We start from the raw sequence: 22864 nt of genomic DNA on the forward strand, positions 1-22864 counted from the left end.
TTTTGTACCTCTTAATCCCCTTCACCTATTTCACCTCCCCTACCCACCTCCTGTTTGACAATCACCAAATTTGCTTTATTTATTTATTTTTAAAAATTTTTTATGTTTTTTATTTATTTTTGAGACAGAGAGAGACAGCGTCAGGAGGGGAGGGTCAGAGAGAGAGGGAGACACAGAATCTGAAGCGGGGCTCAAACCCATGAGCTGTGAGATCATGACCTGAGCCAAAGCCAGATGCTTAACCGACTGAGCCACCCAGGCGTCCCTGCTTTCTTTATTTAAAAGACTTTTTGATTTTTGTTTGTTTGTTCATTTGTTTTTTAGATTCCACATATAAGTGAAATCATATGGTATGGTATTTTTCAAACCAATGTATTATTATCACCAATTTGTAGATAACAAAACTGATGATTTGAGAGATAAATAACTTGTCCATGGTCCCACAGGTAGTCAAATAGCTTGGCCAGGCTTCAAACCTACTTCTGCCGGAGGATTCCTGACATGTGGTAATATTTTAACAAATATTAGCACTTGTCATTTATTGTTTCTATTGGCTTAAGATAATATCCAATTCAGGTAAGCACACTACCAAGAGAGGAATTTTATGTAGATTAATGGAGGTACTTCATGTAAAGCAGGAGGGAAATATACTGGTTTGCTTGTAGAAAAAGCAGGAACCCAAGTCCCACAAATATCACTCAAACTCTGCATGAATTTGACCTTAGCTTCTTATAAGCCATAGATTATTATAGAAGCCTCCAAAACATATAGTTTTAGATATCAAATGGACATTGATTTATAAGCATAATGAGAGGCCTTTTTCATGGGAATATATTCTGTATGGGTAATGTTAGAATTCATTTACACCCACTCTAAAACCCAAAATTCTTTTTGAAATAAGACCTTAGAAGTTTTTGCCCTAGTCAGTCAAAATGGCCCTTATAACATGGCCAAAGATTAAAGTTTATGTTCACAATTGTTTTAAACCAAGATATTACTCTCTGGCTTCTCAATCATATTTTTATTCTTTTTGTACATCTCATCAAAGCATTTCGATTAGAACAAGTCATTGAGAAGAGAAGCCAAAATAAATAGCTGATTTAAATTACTACAGTGAAGGGACCGCAGTTTCAGTCAGGCCTAAGTTATGGGGACTTTTAATGATTCTGTGAGGTTCTAGTGTTTATGGAATTGGCTTATACATTGGTTGATTTTTTTTTCTTGATTTATTTCTGATTTCTAAAGTCACCCATGAATTTCTTAGTCTATCTTGTGAGACTTTTTCTGATGGCTTCTCAAAGATTCCAGCCTCTGAGAACCTCATAGATTTACAAACCTCATGGTTTGTTTTGCCTTGGAACTCATTAACTCCTGCCACTTGGCATGAAGCTGGTGACCTCTGCCTAGCAACCTGGCCACATTGCCCATGTTTGCTATATGAAAACCAGAGGTGCCCGTCAGCTCCATCGCTTCCGTTTCTGCTTCTGGAATGGACCAGGCAATGCTGCAATCAAATGGAAATAAAGCTAGGGTACAATCCATCCATAAACGTAATCTTCGTTCATATCTTTCTAGGTGGATCAGGTGATCTGGGCAGATCAGGGGACATCATGGAGTGGTCAAGTGCACACATTTTGGACATGGACAGAACTGGTACCAACCTCAACTGCCACCTACAAGTCACATGACTCTGGGCATGTTACTTAATCCACCTGGGCCTCAGTTTTCCTTATTCATTTTTTCTTCTTTATTTTTTTATTCTTTTTTAAAATGTTTATTTATTTACTTTTTTTGAGACAGAGAGAGACAGATCATGCCTGGGGTGGGGGTGGAGGGTAGAGAGAGGGAGACACAGAATTGGAAACAGGCTCCAGGCTCCAAGCCATCAGCACAGAGCCTGACATGGGGCTCAAACTCACAAACCATGAGATTGTGACCTGAGCTGAAGTAGGATGTTTAACCAACTGAACCACTCAGGTGTCCCAATTTTTTCCTTATTTGTTAAGTGGAGATAACAACTACATTGCAGGTTTGCTGAAAAGATTAAAAAAATAACATAGGTGAAGCATCTAGGAAAGTTTCTGACATGTGGTATGTGCTTAATAATGAAGACCATAAACAGAAGTTTGATAACTTCACCTAATATAATTTCCAGTACTTTCTGTGTAGTTGAAATTTCATTTGCAACACAACAAAGCCTGCTTATATTTCTCCAGGGAAAAAATACCATGGCAGCGTGATGCACAATTGGGATTTAACCTCACATAAGACCCAAGAGTCCCTATGGAGGGCATTCTCCATGTGTTTCAAACTTGGTGCATCATCCACCAAGCATGTTCCCTCCGGAAAAGCAGGAGACCGCCCAAGGTTTGGATAAGTTCAGGGAAGCATCTGAACTTTTTGGGAGCTGTCCCATCAAAACTGGAGTTGTCTGGGTTTTGACCGCTGGGGCCAATATTCTTTTCTGTCTGGGCTTTTTAAAAAGATCAGAACATTGAGTTAGTATTCCCAGTTTTCTATGTCATTAGAAGCTCTTAAGCGCGAAGATTCCACTAATTTCAACCAGAATTTTGTGGGTAAAGGACATGAGTAATGTGAGAAAATGAATGAAGACACTGGCTCTCACTGGGGGAGGTTAGGAACTTCAAGGAGAAAAATAAAAGCTGTCTCCATCAGCCGGCCTAAGTCAGAGGGGATTTTAGGATATGTGATTGTTTCCAGCACCCTGTTTTGAAAATCCTTTACATCACATAGAGTCAGAAAGTTTGGGTTTAAATTCTGTTCCAACGTTAACAGATGGGGTGACTTCTTATAGCCTTCCAAGCTTCCATTTCCTCACTGGTACAAAGGAAATATTAGTAAGTATTCTACAGGACTGTTGATTCCTTCTTCGTTCGTTCATTCATTCATCCAACAAGGTTTGTAAAGCAGTTGGTTTGGTACATAGCAAGCACTACATAAATAGTAGCTCCAAAAAGTTTCCATAGAATTTTCATAACTCCACGTACCAGGATTTCAAGGAAAATTTCACATTCGCATCCCAACTATCTTTATTTTACCCAGGAATATTTTATAAAAATAATGTACTTAATCCTTTATTAAAAAATGTACTTGATCCTTTAGAGCCCTCAGAGAAATTTTTTAAATAGAAAAATGTGTGTCCTTCTAAATTCAAACCAGTATTAGGGCACTGGGGTGGCTCATCAGTTTAGCGTCAGACTTTGGCTCAAGTCATGATCTCGCAATTCATAAGTTCGAGCCCCAGGTCAGTCTCTGTACTGACAGCTCAGAGCCTGGAGACTGCTTCAGATTCTGTGTCTCCCTCTCTCTCTGCCCTGCCCCTCCTCCCACCCCCCACCCCCGCCGTCTCAAAAATAAATAAACATAAAAAAATTAAAATCAAACCAGTGTTATTGAACCTCACTAAAATGTTAGGCTCAGTCTATCACTTGAATTACCACTCATGAAAATACAACTTGCTACATCCAAATGTGTCTAAAGCCATCAAATGGCTTGCCATGCAGGAGAGAAGCATGCTGTGTGACCCAGAGCACCAGTGTCCCAGGGCTACTGCGTGTCCTACTCACCGTGAGGGTGAGCAGATTTATGCAGTTGTTTGCCTTCATAGAGCTTATGACTTCACATGGCTTTAAGTACTTCCCTCAAGTAGTATCATGTGTCTCTCAAACTTTAATTTAAATTCCTTTTTGAGTAGTGTCTTTCTGTCCCCCCTCCACCATCTTGATTTCTGGTCCTGTTGTCTTTCAGAGTCTGGAGTACACTCCTGATTTATCCATGACTGAATCTTGCACTACCCTGAAGAAAACTATGATTTGACTAAATGCCGCACATTGCTTTCATTAATATGTCACATTAAATTTAAAATCTCAAGTGCAAATCAAAAGTTGGACCTCTTAACATTGTTCATACTTTAAGAAAGTCTGCGAGCTGGGAATCATTTTTTCTCATGGGCCAAACACACACACACACACACACACACACACACACACACACACAGCAGATTCTGATGGTTCCCAACAGTTTTGTTTTGCTTTGTTTTAACCTCCTCACCATCAAGCACATAGCTCACTCCCATGAGTGAGCAGCATTTTCTCCTCAAGGGCAGTGATTCTGGGTGGGCAGGGCCATATGTAATTTGAAAAAGCATGTTCTCCCACCTCAAGGTATTGAGAATCATGTCTCCAATGGCACCAAGAGACTAAGATTTCTTCTGCCCGCTCTGATGGCTTGAGAAAACCTTGGCAGGAATTGTCATGCTTTGAAGTCAACAAAATCAGCACCTTAATCTGTTTTGGAGATAAAGGATCCCATTGGAATTCTTTCATGAGGGCTTGCCTTAATAGTTACCCTCTGCATCCCTGTTCCCCTCACAGCCTTTCTGCTGTCATCATGCACCCAGCACAGTGACCTGTTGCTCAGTCAGTGATGTCCCCTGATGGTACCAGGAAACCTTCCCAGCCCCTCCTTCTTGTAGACAAACAAAGAGAAGGATCACTAGACAAAAGCTTGGGTTTTCCTTATGAAAACATAATGGCCTCGCTGAGAGATTTTATAGCAGGCCCAGAATAAAAACAAACAAACAAAATAAAAGAAAACAAACAGAAAATGTTTTCCTTATATTCATTCCACGAAGAGTTGAAATTTCTCAACAGCAAAAATAAGTCAGGGAGGCTTATAAGGGAAACAGAACAAAGCAAACTCTTGGGGAACAATTCTGAGAACGGCCCACTTCCTGGCCTCCCGTGAACTGTCACCTGGGAGAAGGCACAACGTGAGGACATCATTCATGGTCCCCGTTCTATCCTCATCTCCTCCATCAGAAGAACAAAACTGACATAAAACAAAGAGAGATTGGGACTGCTTGCTATGTCAGGAAAGAGAGTAAAAGGAGGAGAGGGAGCGGCCAGTCTCACATCCAGGAGCCTAAACAGAAACTCATTTTCCAGGAGAGGAAGGCTCTGTCCAGCCCAGAGTGTGGGATGTGGGACCGCCACGCTGCTGAGCTTGGGGCTGGCATTAGCTCCTCAGAAAGTGCCTTTTGAGAGTCAGTCAGTGATGCTTTCCTCCCAATAGACTTGACTAAGCTAATTAGCCCTTTGCAGTTGTTAATACTTAGAGGGAAAGGGCAGCATTTTATCAAGAAGATAGTTTTTGACTGCTTGCGCTGACCTGCTCTCCTCTTTTCTGAGCGCTGCCAGTTTCCGGAAGTCAATTCCTCTTGGCCTAGAGTTGCAGGTACAATAGCACACAACAAAGAAGAAAGGAATAATAATAGTAATAATAATAAAAATCATACTATCTAATAATAACTGTGGCCAATGCCATTACCAAATATTGAATTTATTTTTTAGCTTTCATAGATATTATTAGTTGCCACTGACACTAACTGACCTGGTTTCTTATTACAACAAAATTCCATTTTTATGGAATGGATTTGCGATTCTCCCACAAAATGGTGGGAGAAGACAAGCAGAGTAAGAGCACAGTTGGAGAGGGAAATTTGAGTAAGTTTCTTAGTAACCTGTTAGACTCAAATTTAAGGAAAGAATCTGACTCATTAGGAAATATTGCTTACCAGAAACATGACTACTATTCAGTGTCTGAAGAACAGTTAAGCTGCTGTGGGTGACCAAGTTCATAGGTGTTGTGCTTCATGGCAGGGTTCTGCCGATTTAAAACAGGTGGATGGCCAGTCACTTGCCTTTTGTGAAAGCAGCATTGTGCTAAATGTGATATTAATATTTGTCGAAAAGCAGGCTGTGTTTTGCAGGCTTTATCTAATGAATTCTCCCAAACATCCCTGGAGAGCAGAACATGAATGGGAAACTAATTTGTTCATATATGTCCAGTAAAGTTCATGATTTCCTAATAGGAAAATGTAAATTCCTTTGAAAAAAAACAACAAAAAAAACAAATTATACTCCCAAGGTAGGGATTCTGGAGGGATGTTCAAAAGGGGTGGGCAGTAAACAATGATGTGAAATGCAGCTTTGAAGAAAAGTTTGGGGGGGGCTAACAGAAAGCTGGAAGGTGGGGTGAGTGAGGCAGAAATCTTGGGTGCTTTGAGGGAGAAAGAGGTTGAGAGAGAGAGAGAAGGGGAAACTGACTCTATGTGACAATTTTACACAATTAGGTTATTATTTACAGAGAAAAGTTATGATCCCTTGAGAGTTAGTTAAAGAGTCATCTTCAGTCCTGTTTTCAATGGAAGCATCTTTCTGTTTATTAATAACAACAGCTACCACGTAGTGGGGGCGTACAAAGTGTGGCCGGGCTGATTGCACAGAATCCCTTCAACAACTGGATGACATCTGCATTCCTGTTATTCTCATCTAACACAAGAACCTGCTGTTGAATGACTTTCTGAAGTCTCAGGGGTGGTAAAAGTCAGGGCCAGGGGTCAAGCCCACTTCTGTCTGCTCGTAAAGCCTCTGTTCATACCCACAGCATTATGTATTCTGCGTCTTCTCAGGGCAGGTGAGGTATCGCTAGAAGGAAAACAGGAGTCACGTTTAGAAGGGCTGAATAATGAGAACAGCTTAGACCCAAGGTTCAGACTTTAAACTGTCGACCAGAACACGGGCACTGGTGGAAGCGAAGGGGTCAGATAAAGAAGAAGAAAATCCATGTGCGGTAATAACACTGTACCTCCATTGTGTGGAGCATCAGGAGTTGTAATGGGTCACTTTGTCCATGGGGGCTCAGCTGTGTCTTGTGACATCACGCAAGCACCTATCACCAGCATGGCCTTGGTTGTTTCTCAGCCACAGGGTTGATTGAGTCGGAGAAAGGCTGCTCTCCCACCAGCAATAGATTGTTTTTAGACTTGCCTTGTCCATTTTTTAAATGTTTACTTATTTTGAGAAAGAGAGAGTGTGCACATACGCACGCAAACTGGGGTGGGGCAGAGAGACAGGAATAGAGGTAGAGAATCCCAAGCAGGCTCCAGGTCCCAGCACAAAGCCCAACGCAGAGCTCGAACTCATGAACCTGAGTGGAGATCGAGAGTCACATGCTTTACTGACTGAGCTACCCAGGTGCCCCCGTCCTGTCCATTTTTCACAGAACTCCATGTTATTGCTTTGTTGACCCATGAGTTGAGCTATAGCGGTCTTTCGCTGCTCAGGGATTTAGCCCAAACTGCCAAAAGGGTTCAGTTAGAAGGTGACTGGTGTGTGCCCACCCAGTGTGGCACCACAAGCATCCTCTTACCAAATCCCAGTTAAGGTTTCCCCTGTCTGAATGAGCTCCTCTCCGGAGGGCTCCACCGCAAAGTCCTGGGGTGGCCCTCACCTCAGAGTCTAGATCCTGCCATTGGGCGTTACCTCAGATGCTCTCTGCGTTAATCTTACTATGTTCTTTAGTTTAAGTCATCATGAAAATAGAAGCTCTGGCAGCCTATTTTTGCAGGCCTGAATTTCAGGTGTACATCTTGTGCTTACACTTGCTAACTATGAGAGTTGGGACAAGTCACTTAAAAACAGACACACAGCAACTTTCTAAGTCTTGGCTTCCTTACCCGTTGTATGTGGGTACCAGCAGCTAACTGAAATTTTTCCTAGCATCCCACTTGTAGGACAAAAAAATAAATAACAAGAAATCAAACTCAATTTTGGAGTTTCTTTTATAAGCCAACTTTTCAAACTCAACTGTGAAGATTTAGCCTGACCTCCTATCCCCCATCTCTAATTATAAAATCCTTGTAGTTGCAGTGTTTTAAGTTAATGCAAATGCTTTCACAGAGGATTTTTTTTAAATCTTCACATAATCCTGTGGAGTAAGTGGATTTGCTTCTCATTCCCACTTTACAGAGAAGGAAACTGAGAACTCAGGTTTAGGGGTTTGTTTTTTGGCTTTTCTTTTTAAAGCAACTTGCCCTGAACATCACAGCTCCTTAAGCAGAGCGGATCCTCAAACCCACGTTTTCTGGCTCTGATCCTCAGTGCTTGTCCCATGGCCCATGGCACTGAGGTCAGTGATGACCCAAATGATGATCTAAATGACTGAGACTGAATGCGATTCCAAATCTTCAAAGAGAGCTTCTATTTGATCATTCTATTGCACAAGCAAAGTGGGCTTGAAATCTGTAGAAAGATTTTTTTCAAAATAGCAGATGAAAAATCCCTGGTTATAGAACATTCCATGTCTTAAACATTCCCATTGTAAGTCTGTGCCCCAATCATCAACACAGGGAGGGAGCCTGGGGCGGGGGGGGGGGGGGGGGGGGGGGGGGGGGGAGGGGAGCGACCAGGCATAGATTCACCATTTGGTGGGAAGAATACAAGAGCTGTCACAGAAACTTAAAGCAGCACATAGCAGGAAATGGGAAAAAACACTATAGATCGTAATCCTGTTTCTGTCTCCAAGGAGCAAATGCGAAAACAGACGCCTATCGCTTTAAGAGAAACAGTCATCCTGGAGCATGTTACAGGTGTTAAGGAAAAGAATGTTTCTCATGCCTTGGTTCAGGGGATTCCCAGAGGCCTGTGTCTGCTTCCAACAGTCCACAGCCTTCAAGGTGTGTGTGTTATCTGGCATGTGCTTGTTATTGGGTATGAATGACTTGGGGAGGAAAGTACCCATCCCTTCCAGGGATCTGGCTGTGGTGGCTCCATCACTTCATCACTGTGGGGAGATGGTCACCCAAGGATTCAGGGTCATTACAAAGAGCCTGCTTCTCCCCTTCCTCGTCCTCTTTGGCACCTCCATTTGTTCCTAATTATTTTTCTGTTTTTCCTGCTTCTGAAGAAAGGGCTGCATCAGAGAGTACTGGCTCTTTCTAAATCAGGCATCACCACTGCAAGCCCTCTTCTCCATTAAAGGCAAGAAATGAATCATGAGTTGGGCAGGGCCTAACCACCACCTTGCCTTGGTCCAGCTAATTCTAGTTAGTGGATCTTTCGTGATCCACTTTTTTTCTTTTTCCCTCTGACATATATTTTACTCTTGGTCCTCTAGTCTTCTCTCTGCACATTACCCTTTGGTAAATTCACCAACTATGGCTTTAAGTGTTGCCTCTATGTCAAAAACTCAAACTCCACACACCTCTTCTTGTCAATATTCAAGTCTATAGTGTGGCATTCCACAATGTGGAGTTGGGGGGAGAAAACATGAGGTAGATTCCACATGTACAGTTCACAGATAAATTAGCCAGTACCTACAGACATCCCTGAAGTCCGTATCATTTCATTGTGGTAGAGATCTCACCAATTAGTCCTAACCTACTTTCCTCTCTTTCTCTTTATTACTTCCTGTCTTTGCACCAGCCAAACTGGGCTACTGGAAGCTGCTCCTCCCGACTCATGCCCACAATCGTTCATGTTGTTTCCTTCATGGAATGCATACCCCTCTCGATCACAGCCCTACCTCTAATCTAGCTCGCACCAACTATTGGTGTTTCTCTTTCATTGCCTTAAGAAAAGGAAGGGGAGGCCTAAATGACCAAAGAGGTGCCTGGATGAGCAGGAGGATGGGCCTCTAACAGATCAGGCGGAGGAGGGGAGGTCTCAGTGGGACCTGCCTGTAGGTTAAGGGAGGGGACAGAGATGCTGAATGGTCCCTAACCTTCATTCTTTCTACCACCCACCACTGCACCACCAATATTTACTAAAATCAAAAATGCTTTTAAATGACCACATGTCAAAGAGTTAAATGCTGTATGGGAGAGAATTCAATGAAATTTTTTAGACTATTAAAAAAATGACTCCAAAAGAAGTAAAAAAAAAAAAACCCAACTTCTTAATAGTTTGAGAGACATAGCAAAGATTTCGACCCTATTAAGTTCCTGACAATGACTTATTTTAGGCCTTATTGAAGCTTTTTAGTTCAAAGGACAACTATTTTTTATCAATGACATGTATCATACATGTATGATCATACATTTATCCTGTATTCTATCTGCCTCCCACTTTCTCCCTTATCCATTCAGATAGTTGGAGTGTTCAGATGGTTTCCCAATTCCCTTTTTTTCCGAGCAAATTTTGGTTGGAATTTAATGTTAAATATAACTGTGCCAGAAATATTTTTGAGAGAGAGAGAGAGAGAGAGAGAGAGAGAAGCGAGTGGGGGAGGGCAGAGGGCAAGAGAGAATCCCACCTGATACGGGGCTCCATCTCATGACTGTGAGATCATGACTTGAGCTAAAATCAAGAGTGGGAAGCTTAACCAACTGAGCCACCCAGGTGGCCCTGTGCCAGAAATATTTTTATATTTTTTCTAATTATATATTTTTTCCCATTATTAAATTATGTGGAAGGGGGAAAAATGGGAAATGGAGAAATTGAGCTGGTGAATGGCTTTGCATGGATAACAGTAAATATCCCACCCAAATGAACTTCTCCCTTTAATCCATTATTAGTCATTCGTATTACTGGGTAAAGATGCTAGTGGCACATTTTATTTTCAGGCCTCCTGAAACTGAATCTTCTAGTCTGCTAAACTGCTTTGTTAGTTGTCCAGGGAAATCCATATTTAATGGGAATTAGAATACATGCATTTAACTTTTTACATAGTGGTTTATAAAACTATCTTGACATTGGTAAAATTACATAACCCACACACTCCAGCCTCCATGATAGGATGTCTGAGCTAAGAAGCGGGATCAGGCGAGGACAAGGAGAATCAGGCCACATTCCTGAGCTTGGTACTGAGGCAGATCATTTGCACATTCTTCCCCCCACGCCCACCCAAAGCCTCAGGTCCCTGATTAGAGGTAGAGCTACTGGGGTAGGGAGTTGGGACACCCAGGCTAAGATCTGTGCCCCATGTCACCATGCTGCCCCTTGGCCTGCAGCCATCCGCCTAGCTGAAACCCTGTAAGGACCCATGCTTATTCTCTTTACTAGTGAAACACCACAATTATATGGTGGGAAGGCTCCATCAGTGATCACACTTTGCATGTGAGAAATAGCATATTATCAAAATTTAAGAAGGCATTAGCAAGCTTGAGATCTTGAATCTCATTTTCTTTCTTGCAAATGAGAGCATGATCTGTATCTAAATCCTGAGTAGAAGCCCGTCCCCAAACTCTAATTATGGATAATCAAGCTTTCAAAAGTGGAGAGTCTAGTGTCTTTGACCCCTGTTTTAAATGAACTAATGAATGGAAATACCTAGTCACTAGTAAGCATTGAGATGCAGAAAATGGCACCATGTATTCCCATTATTAACCTGGAGGGTTCTGTGAATTTCTCTGAGGTCCTAAGGATAGATGTTGTACGAGGTCTCATGCCACCAAAAACTGACCAACCTGTCTTCTTTTGCACCTTGTACTTCTCCTCACTGCATTTGTATGTTTAAGACCAACTATCTCTGAAGCTTGGGAAATCCTGATATCTGCACCGATGGGAAATCACAGTTTGGCTCTATTCCTTTAACACCGGCCCATTTGCTAAACTCTAAGCTCCATTAAGGGCTGGGACCCTGTTGGCTTTGCTTCTTCATTGAGTCCCTAGAGCCTAGAGCAATCCTAGCACTTAGTAGGCACTCAGCATTAATACATGGTACTCTGGCTTCTGATCCAGCCATGTGTTCTCAATCCTCTGATTTCTGCTATAAATAAATACAAGCTGTTCTCATGGATTTGATGCTTCTTGACTCATTCTCCCACAGGTCATGTAAGGCGCTTTGCTGTAGGACAGTGATTTGGCCAAGACTGAGTTTCCCCTCCCACACAGTAACTCATGGGAGACACTGGATGGCCTCTTCTTTTGTGTGCTCAGACAACACATCCTTTGCACATAGGGGACAAACTGCTTAGGTAGAGAACTTTCTGGAATGAAGAAGTTCTGTAAACAACCAATTTCTTTCACAGAGGCTGATAAACATCCCGCAAACACTAATTAACTGTTAATGTCTTCAAATGTATTATATAGACTGGAATTATTTTCACAGCCTTTTTTGCTTGTTTTTAAGTAATGGAGAGTTTTGTAGGATAATTTTAATTGACTTTTCTATTTTTCATCAGTACCTAAGCTCAGACAAAAGGGAGCCAAGAGTTCCTTTATGAAACTTTGTTGCCAAATAGCATTGGGTCTTTTCGATTGTGTGGTGCACACCCATTGTTAATTATGCTGATTGTTATCCATAATAAAGTAGCAAGTGATAAGGAAGGCTCTGGCTCTGAAGCTTGGGAAATCCCCTTTTCCAGGACAGACAGGAAACCACAGCCTAGTCTTTGATTGACCTTGAGCTTTTTTCTCACCTTCCTGGCCCCTCCCCCACCTTCCAGTCTCCAAAAGTCAAACATATCCATCTTCCATTTGGGCATAAATGACAGGAGGAAAGCTTCAGTAAAAGTGGGAAGTGATTTTACCAGAAATCATTTGGAAATCATAGAATTTGAATGTGGGAAATCATCTAGAATTCTAATATTTCATCTAATTTCTTAATTTTACAGGTGAAGACAGTAGATCCCAGAGTGGCTAAGAGATGAGGCACAATTAAGACCAGAATTCTGAAGGACAAATTTGAATTCTCTAGGCAAAGCCTGCAAGAGGAGCCCACTGTTCCACTGAATTCTCCTGAACAAGTTTAAGCTCAGGTGGGGCAGAATCTACAGTGAGAGATTTTAAAGAGTCCTTTTGTGTACTTTGATCTGAAAGCTTCCCAACCTGAGGCATATTTTAAAAGTAGGACTAAAGAGAGAGAAAGAGATGGTAAGTACTTAATTTAGATGTTGGATGTAGTTACCTACTTGTGCCCGAATTCCTCTTGATTCCATTCAACTAAATGAAGACCAAATTACTGTCATGCATGATTTTTATGAAGGGTTGAATGACTTAATTAGCTTGGTTTTTATGGTAACCTGAAAAGATTCCCCACTGACTCCTGTGTTTTGACAAAGCTCAAACACTGTTATAGATCAAAGGGAAGATAATATGAAATCTGGACATGTCAAGGGTGCTACACTGAAAGCCTCCTATAAATGGGTAATTGAGGAGCTGTTTCCAAGCTGGACTCCTGACCCCAGAGGCTGTAACATCAAGGACAGAGATAACCACAGTCTGGGGTGTCTGAGCTCTGGCTGCTGGAAGAAATGGATCCTTATTCATACACCCCTGAGTATGTGATCGTCCTGGCAATATTATCAACCAACTGCCATGCCTCTTGTAAATGTGTCCTTCAGAAAGGAACCCTCTTTGCATGCCGAAGTTTTTATTGCTTTCCAAGGTCTTAGGCTCCTTTCAAAATCAACATTTCTTTATTTATTATTGACGTTAATATCAGCCACACCAAAGCTATCAATGCCAAAGTTGTTAACCTTGCTAATGTTAATTTAAGCCCTATACACTCATTAAACCAATATTGGTTACAAATAATGTTTCATCTAAATGTTGTAGGTGGTTGTATTTAAAACAGAAGACCTTGGTTAAATTTAAATTTAATTTAAATTATAGTTGGTATTTTAAATTATAGTTTGTAATAAGGACTTTTTCTTTTGAAAAAAAAATCTCATACTCTAAAGGACCATTCTTATAACACCTTTGAGGTAATCAAAAGAAATATTATGTTTACTTTTAGGTAACTAGAGAGATGTTCATGTATAAAATTTCAAATAATCACAACCTTGTGAATTTTAAATTCTCGGGATTAATTTTTACTTTGGCCCCTTTCATTAAAATTTACTGAGGTTTTATTATAATCATTATCAGGACTTTTCTGGGGGGCCCGAGACCCTATAAATATCTCACAATTATACTTAGATGCTGCATGAATCGATCAGGTAAAAATCTGTAAGGAATCATTACCTTTTCTTAGAACTTTTCCAGGGGGAACAACTGTGATGAAGGAATTTTAGCAGGTGCTAAAAGATAATACCTATTCTGATCTCTTTTGTATGAAAGGATCAGCTCTGAAATCTTGAGAAATGGTCAGAAAAAGATTAAAAGAATATTTAAATCTGTTGTTATTTAAAGATTCTATCAGAAAATCATAAATATCTCTTTTCTATAGCACTTAAGTTTTGTCCTCCAAAAGGATCAAACAGATCTGTTATAGAGTCAGGCAGCTTTCATGAGTCTTGGGACATGTGTGCTTAATGGAGAAAATAGTAGACTATTTGCGGATATACAATGGTGCTATCTATTAAATCATGGATTTTACAGAGTAGGCAGAGGACGTTTTCTGGTTTCAGCCTGTGAAGGTCAAGGTCTGCAGCCTAATTCTGACATAGAATCTGGTATACCAAGAGTTCTCACAGCTCGCTTCCTGTGGCTGCTGCGTCGAGGTGGCATGAAGACATGGCAGCCTCTACTACCTGGTTCGTAGGCTGTGTTTAGATAACTAGCTACCCCCGACCTGAGGGGCATGGCCGCAGGTGTGCTTGGAGGCTAGTGGACATTCTGTCCTCTTTCAGGAGAAGGGAGAATGTTGGACTTGTTGAAAAATTACTTGCCACTTTTGAAGGTCAAATAGAGATTTTTCTCCTAAAGAGAATATATGTCAGTTACAGTATGTATCAAGACTACCTCTCAGTCCTCTAGGCCTTTTCAATTTCCTATCCTTAAAAAAGACAAAATGGTGGGGCGCCTGGGTTGGTTAAATGTTCCACTCTTAATCTCAGCTCAGATCACGATCTCATGGTAGAGGAGATTGAGCCCCCCCCCCCCGCCCCATAAGCTCTGCACTGACATTGTGAAGCCTACTTGGGATTTTCTCTCTCCCTCACTCTCTGCCCCTCCAACACGCATGTGCTCACTCTCTCTCTCTCAAAATAAATATTAAACTTAAAAAAAAGAGAGAGACAAATGGAATGGAGAAGAAAGGGAGGGCTGACTCTCAAACTCTCAGGGAAGTGTAAAGAAATCTCGCAAATCACAGGATAGGGTTTTATCATTATTATTATTATTATTATTATTTTAATGAACAAGCACGTAACGCTGTGTAAAAAGACCTTATACAATTACTGGCTCTTCTTATCTCTAGTAAGAATTCAATTTTGCAATAAGAGAAACTCAGTTATTGAGAGACAAACACATTCAAGGTCACACAGTATTGGATATATGACACAATGCTCTGAGGACATTCCAGTGATGGTGACATTCCCAGTGATCTCTGAACAGTGTGTGGCTGGTTCCTTCAGGCCTCAGCAGCCTGGTTCATACAAGGGAGACATATTACATAGGGTTGGCAGAAAAACTATAAGACATCCAGTTAAATTCGAATTTAAAATAAAAAACAAATAATTTTGTTGTTGTTAGAGACAGTCTTCAGGCTCTGCACTGATGTGTGGCTCTATACCATGACCGTGGGATAACAACCTGAGCTGAAGTCAAAAGTTGGACACTCAACTGACTGAGCCACCAAGTGGCCCAACAAGTAATGTTTAATATAAGTATGTTCCATGCAATATTTGGGACATACTGATCCTAAAAAGTTACTCATTATTTATCTGAAATTCAAATTTAACTAGAAATACTGAATTTTTATCTTCTAAATATAACAACACTACAGTAGCAGTAAATAGTTCTATTCCCTTGGTTCTGTTTTTGCCTGTTATTAAAGAAGCTCTACTTTCTCTTAAAAACATGGTCAAAACATCCCATAGAGAGAGAATAGTCTTTTCAACAAATGGTGCTGATAAATACATATCTACATGCAAAAGAATGAAGTTAAATTTCTGCCTCACATCAGGTACAAAAATTAATTCAAAATGGAATATAGACTTAAATATGGGAACTGAAACTATGGCACTCTTAAAAAAATACATAGGAACAAATTTTTATGACCTTGGGTTGCAACACCATACATACAAATGAGAAAAGAAAAAAACAAATAAGTTGGACCTCATCAAAATAAAAAAAAATTATGCTTCGAAGGATAGCATAAAGAAAGTGAAAAACTATCCATAGAGTGAGAAGAATTACTGCATATCATATATCTGATAAGAAAATTTACCCAGGAGCGCCTGGGTGGCTCAGTCGGTTAAGCCTCCCGCTTCGGCTCAGGTCAGATCTCACATTCATGGGTTCAAGCCCCGCGTCAGGCTCTGTGCTGACAGCTAGCCCAGAGCCTGAAGCCTGCTTCTGGTTCTGTGTCTCCTTCTCTCTCTGCCCCTACCCCTCTCATGCGCTGTCTCTGTCTGTATCAAAAATAAAATAAAACATTTAAAAAAAAAAGAAAATTTACCCAGAACAAACAACAATACTTGCAGAAAGACAACCCAAATTTAAAGATGGGCAAAGGATTTGAATAGACATTTCTCCAAAGAATACATACAAATGGCAATAAGCACATGAAGATGCTCAACATCGTTAGCATTAGGGAAGTGCAAACCCTAACTACAATTGAATACCACTTCACACCCACTAGGATGCCTAAAATAAATGACAAGAAATGATAACAAATGCTCATGAGGACTTGGAAAAATTGGAGCTTTTAGTCTTTGCTAGTGGCAATATTAAATGCAGCCACTTGGGAATTTTTTTCTCTTAAAATGTTAAACATATAGTTACCATATAACCCAGCAATTCCACTCCTAGGTGTATATCCAGAGAATTAAAAACATCTTTACAGAGAAAGCTGCACATGAATATTCAGGGCAGGATTGATTATAATAGCCAAAAAGTTGTAACATCTGAAATGCTCATCAACAGACAAATAGATAAACAAAAAGCGCTATGTCCATACAATGGAATATTATTTGGCAATGACAAGGAATGAAATATTGATGCATACTATAACATGGCTGAAAAACATATTATATGAAAGAAGCATGTGACAGAAGACAATACATTGTGATTCCATTCATATGAAAGACATCGTGTATTAGTAGTTTCCAGGGGATGGGGATAGTAGGAAGTGGGAAATGACTGCAAATGATAGGGGTTTCTTTCTGACGGAATGGGAGTGTTCTCAGTACTCCCTATATAGTTACAAAGTACTTACTCTAAGCCTCTCATTGTGGCAGGTGCTGGTGATTTAAGATGGACAAGACCCCAACTCTGAGTTCTAGGAGCTTATATCCTAATTGTGGAGCACAATACCTCCATTGACAAATGCTGCAAAGCATTATGGGGCTCTGTGTACACATGAACAAGCTGCAGTGAGTTGCTTTGCACCAAAAATTGTGTCTACATCATCACCTAACATGGAATCTAATGCAAAGTAGGCATTTAATAAATAGTTGATGAAAGAGAGAGAGAGGAAGAGAGGATGGTTAGAGGTATGACTGTTTTAGTGACTCCTTCAGCTAGGTGTCTTAGTGAAACCTCTGATTTGTAATTAGCATATCATTGACTCATTTTCGGGGAGTGTGCTAGGGATTGTGCCAAGTGCTAAGGACATCGCCACGACTGTTTCTGTGGAATTGGCTGCCTGGCATGGAAGACAGTTAATAAACAAGCAATTAAAATAATGGAGGACGGAGGGTAGTCTAAGAGTATAATAGGAGTGAGTCATTTAGTCTAGGGGTCAGTGGAGGCTTCCATGGGGAGTGACAGTTAAAGCATGACTTGAAGCGTAAGTAAAAGTTGGTTAGGCAAAAGGGGAAAGTGAAAAATGTTTCCAGGCAGAGCCAATGGTATCATTCATCTATATGCAAATAAGTGCTTTCCTAGGTTTGAAGCGGCTTAAAGACAGTTTATTTGCTTAGATATTTTCACATCCCTCCACCCAGCAGTGTGGTTTATATGGTTCTTGATTTTCTAAACCTTTTCTTTTATGAATAGTACAAAAGTAAACTTCACCCTAGATCCCATCCATATTCAAATTTAATGAGATCCTAATCCAAAGGGTTTAATTGTGTTTCTTTTAAACCCTCCTGTTTGATAAGCAATGTTGTGTCCTTTCTATAGCTGAGGAAACTGAGCCATAAGCCGTGCCGTGCAGGTGGTACATCAAGAAACACTCAGCCCAAATCACACATGTCTCTTAGCCTACTTGCCTCCATTGTAGGGCCATCCCAGTAAATCCAGATTGCCCACTTGGCACATGCCAAATAGAATTTATCTATATAAGCTCTATCTTTTTGGTCACTTAGAGATCACCTGTGAACTAATGGACTAGTGCCTGAAGTTTATATAAACTGCACATTATTGTTTAAAATAGTGTCTTCATTCATCTGGAAGTGAGGGAGAATGACATGTGCCATAGAAGTATATCTCCATAAAATTGAACTTTACTTTTTTAAGCACAACACTTTTTACAAATATAAGTGTTTGTGAACATAAACCATTCTAAAATAAATGGCATACTCTGCATTCTTATCAACATTTAATCTGATGATTCCTATGACTTTGTCAGCATTTAACCTGATTACTCCAATGAGTATTGACTGTTTTCTTTCATTTTTTTGGTCATTATTATTATTCTTTTGAAGTTTTAAGATTGTAATTTAATTCTTTCTTGTTGTTTCCTGTATAATAATACACATTATTAATTGTGTATCTGGCTCTATGCCAGGAATTGGGAATGTATTAAGCAAAATCCCTAACTGATAGAAACTGTATGCTTAGAAGGAAAAATATATACTTAAATAATGAAGTTTAATGTATTTAGTAAATATGCTGTGTTGTGGAAATTCAGGACAGAGGCTGTTCCATGCAAGTTCAAGAAGGAGTCATGGATAAGGTGAGGATTTTGATGGTAGAGGGAGAGACGTGTTGGTGGCAGGTGGTGGCGGATGACAAGGGGCTCTTTTTTTGGGTTGAGAGAGGGAGGAGGAGCTTCCCAAGTGATGTGGTCCCGTAAACAAAGCCTATGAATGGCCGGGCAATGGGCAGCGCAGTGGGAAGTGGCAGGGATGACACCGGAAGGGCACACTGGAGCCAGGGCAGGATGGGCCATGGATGCCAGGCCAACGAGGGGCACCTGAGGTTTCTGACAGCGAATGAGATGATCTTCACTGGCTTTGATGAAGATTAATCAGGTGGAGCCTGAAAAATGATGCGTGGGATGATGGTGGGCAGAGACTGGAAACAGTTGGGCATCTGTTAAAACAACACAGAGGGAATAGGTGGGGGGTTGAATTGGTCCAGGAAGGAGAAGAGGAAAAGCTCAGTTTGAAGTGATGGCTAAAATGAGCTAGTAAAACATGGTCAAGGGCACAGGCCTTTGAGGCAGATCTGAACTGGGTTCAAGGCCTCGCTTCTTCCTGGATGAAGGACCTGGGGCAAACCACTCCACTTCTCTGTGCTTCCATTTCCTTGTCTGTAAAATGTGTTCTTAATACTACACAGGATGACTGTGTAAGTAGTTGAGATAATAAATAAAGTTCCTAGCACTAACCAGGCAGTTTGCAATTTGGAGTTCTTTTCCTTGTCCTAATAGACCTCAGGCATGAGAGCGTCAATTTTGGCAGATTGAGTGTTTTGGAGGGCCCTCTTCCTGTTAGCTGTGCCTTTTTGGATCTCTTTGCTCATTCTTTTGTTCAACAAATATGTATTGAGTATCTACTGTGTGGTAGGCAATGTCACTAGGCAAGTCCCTACCAGCTCTAAGGTCCCTTGAGAATTGACTACTATTGGCTGTGGGCTCAGAAATCAGAGCATGTTAGTGTCCATCAAAGTGCTGTTAGGGCATATAAGTGTGTTAGGGTGCATACAGCAAGTGAGGCCCTCGAAGCCTGCCCTTGTCATGTAGAGTGCTCAGCTCTGGGGCTGTCCTTTCTGCTGCTCAGACTACTTTCCCCCAGACTGCTGGGTTCTCACCAGATGATGCCATGGCCATGTGAGACCTGGCTCTCTGCACAGATGGTGGGACCATGTGGGAGCCTGCCAAACATGGGAGAGGGCACTTGCTTATGGTGCAGCTTTACCTTAAGGAGAATGTCTTGCAGGCAGAGGGCATTGGGAATTGTCCAAGGAGCTGTAGAATCCTCTCCTGGAGACGACTGGGACAAGGGATGTTCTCCTAGGCTAAGTTATTCACTGCAGCCACTCATTTGGAAAGAGGGATGGCCCATCCAGTCCCCCAGCCTAGTCCCCATGCTGTCCACGCTGTCTTCTGCCTTGGGGATAAGATCGTAGCACACGTCTCCACAATGCATGACATCATCTCCCAAAAGCAAGGGCCACTGGTGAGTTTTTGCTGGCTACAACCTCAGGGCAGGACTTGGTGTTCTTGATAGAGAACATCTGTCCTGGGAAGCACAGTTGGGAAAGAATGAAGGATTTTCTGGGAGCCCGACTGGCTCCCTGAGCAAAGGCCAGAAGGCATTTGGTGAAGTAGCAGAAAGGCTGCGACACGTAAACATGATGTGGGTGTGCCTCACAGGAGTGACTGGGAGTCTATAGAAGTGAAGGCCTCTTCCTCCTCAGCCACAGGCAGGGAAAAGGAGCCTTAAAATATATGTATGTTTATTTGTTTTACTCAGTGGATAAACAGATCTCTATATTACCCTGGGAGTGTGAATGGAGTATACATGGGTATCATCTTTTCCCCTTCACAGTTGCTAGTTATACAAAATTCACTCTTTGTATAGACAATTTCCTCCCATCAAGTACCTCAATGCCCTGAAATCAGTTTATATATGGAATATTTTTCCAAAGATGCTGAAAGCCTCACAAAAAAACACAGATGAGCCCCTATTTGGCTCTTCTGTGTTTCTGTGGAGATGGAGGAGTTACGTAACAGATTACTATTTTCTACAATCAAAACAAGGACCCATGATATACAACTGTGTCTAGCTAACCTGACTGAGAAGCTTGATAGAAGCTTGTGGGCAACAAGTCAGAAGATACAGGAAAAGGCTAGTAAAGAACTTAAATGCCTGTTTATCAGAAATTCCATCCTGGCTTCACTAGCTTTGGAAGATTCATGGCTTTTGGGGATCACCAGCTGGAAAAGAGAATGGAGGAATGATACGAGGAAGGCCGTTGGAGAAGATTCTTCCTCCCTACCTGGACCTTCTGAGATAGATAGGAATGATCTGAAGGTGGAGTGGATTTTCTTTCTTGTGCTCCCCAGCTACAAGGCTGGCATGGCTACTTGGGATATTTAAAAATATATATACCGCCTCTGCATGCACAAAACTGCATGTGAGACGTGTGGTCACTTCAGCTGTCTCAGGACTGCTAGATCACACTCAGTCATCTTTCAAGAATTGACACGAATGAAACTTCCTCTCTGAGGCCTTTTCTGACTCCTCTCCCTGGCACCCACACCAGGTGGGATCTATCTCTTTGCTTCCCCACTTTACTACAAATATTCACTCTACTTTTATTCCACCTAGAACTCTGACTCCCTGATTAATTTTGGTCAGGAATTGTGAGTTCTTCATGTAATCAGTCATCTAACACGGTCCCTGATATACAAGAAAGGATGCAAATTGAATAAATTGATTTGTGTATATGCGACTTCCTATCTATATTTATTCATTCATATACAAATAGAAGAGTATATATCATATATCAAACATAAAGATACAAAAACTATATGTGACATATGCTTGTGCTTTGAAAATAGTCAAAGACAAATCTGCTACCTAAGGACTTGAAAAGAATGTGTATTCTGCTGTTGGGTGATATTCTATAAATGTCAGTCAGATCCTGTTGGTTAATGTCTTATGAGTTCTTATATATCTTTGCTAATTTCTGACTAGTTGTTCTATCAATTGTTGAAAGAGAAATAGGTGTTGAAGTCTCCAACTATCATTGTGGCTTCATCTATTTCTCCTTTCTGTTTTATTGGTTTTTGCTCACATATTTTGCAGCTCTGATATTTGGTGCATACACATTCCAGATAATTATGTCTTCTTTGTGGATTGACCGTTTCATCATTACATAATGCCCCTCTCTATCTCTTGTAGCTTTCTTTGCTCTGAAGTCTACTTTCTCCTATAATAATATAGGCACTTTTGTTTTCTTTGGTTAGCATATGTATGACCCACCTTATTCCATTCCTTTACTTTCAACCAGACTATGTCATTATATTTGAAGTGAGTTGCTTGTAGACAACATAGAGTTGGTTCACAATTTTTAATTTGTTATGCAACGATAGATACCTAATGCAATTGACATGGTATCAGTGTTTCCACCTTCCAAACCCACAGAGCCCTATGACTCTGCGTAGGTGACCATAGAGCATATGCTCAATGAATGACACACATCTGCCAAACCTCTCTGGATTCCTCTTCTAACAAAAGATATGCTTTCTCTACCCCTCCCTAAGATCCACACTGAAAATCTTAGTTATTGTAATGTGGGTGGTTGGCCCAAGGGAGCACATACGCAGAACCTCAAGGATGTTCTCAATGTTAGGCTTTGGTGAGGGTTGGAGTGAGGCATTGAAAGCTGGATGCAGGCTCTGTCCATCTCATCATTTTTCTTGCTTTATGTGCAAGTGTGGAAGGTTACTGCCTTTTTATGGGTATCCTCATGTGAATGCTCCTGGGCTGATAAAAAGTGTTTGTGAACCCCCTTCACTTTCTCTCAGTTACCCTCTTGTCTTTCTTTCCCTCAGGCAGTCTCTGCCTCTTTTTTCACTCCCAAAGTTTTTGTTTGCCTTTTATTTTTGAGCTATGGGCCTTTCAATAGCTTTCTCTCACCTTGAAAATCTTTTAAGCTTTCAGCATGGAATATGAGTCACAGCTATTTTTCTTCCTCCCCATTAGGCAGGGTAAAGACTTACCAGACCTGAGGTTGGAAGAAAGACATGAGTTACTTTCACTTCAGGTAGAAGGATGTTGTCATTTTTCTGATTTTTCTTTCACATTTCCACTAAGAAAGGTCAGATATCCTCCATGAATCATTTTTGGAACTTACTATATTTTTAAAGTATATCTATCTTCTTCCTGAATTTTCATTCCGTCATCTAGCTTTTTTTTTTTTTTTTTTTTTTTTTTTTTTTTTTTTTTTTTTTTTTTTTTTTTTTTTTTTTTTTTTTTTTTTTTTTTTTTTTTTTT

This window comes from Suricata suricatta, chromosome 14, assembly GCF_006229205.1.
Source record: "Suricata suricatta isolate VVHF042 chromosome 14, meerkat_22Aug2017_6uvM2_HiC, whole genome shotgun sequence".
Classification (NCBI taxonomy): Eukaryota; Metazoa; Chordata; class Mammalia; order Carnivora; family Herpestidae; genus Suricata; species Suricata suricatta.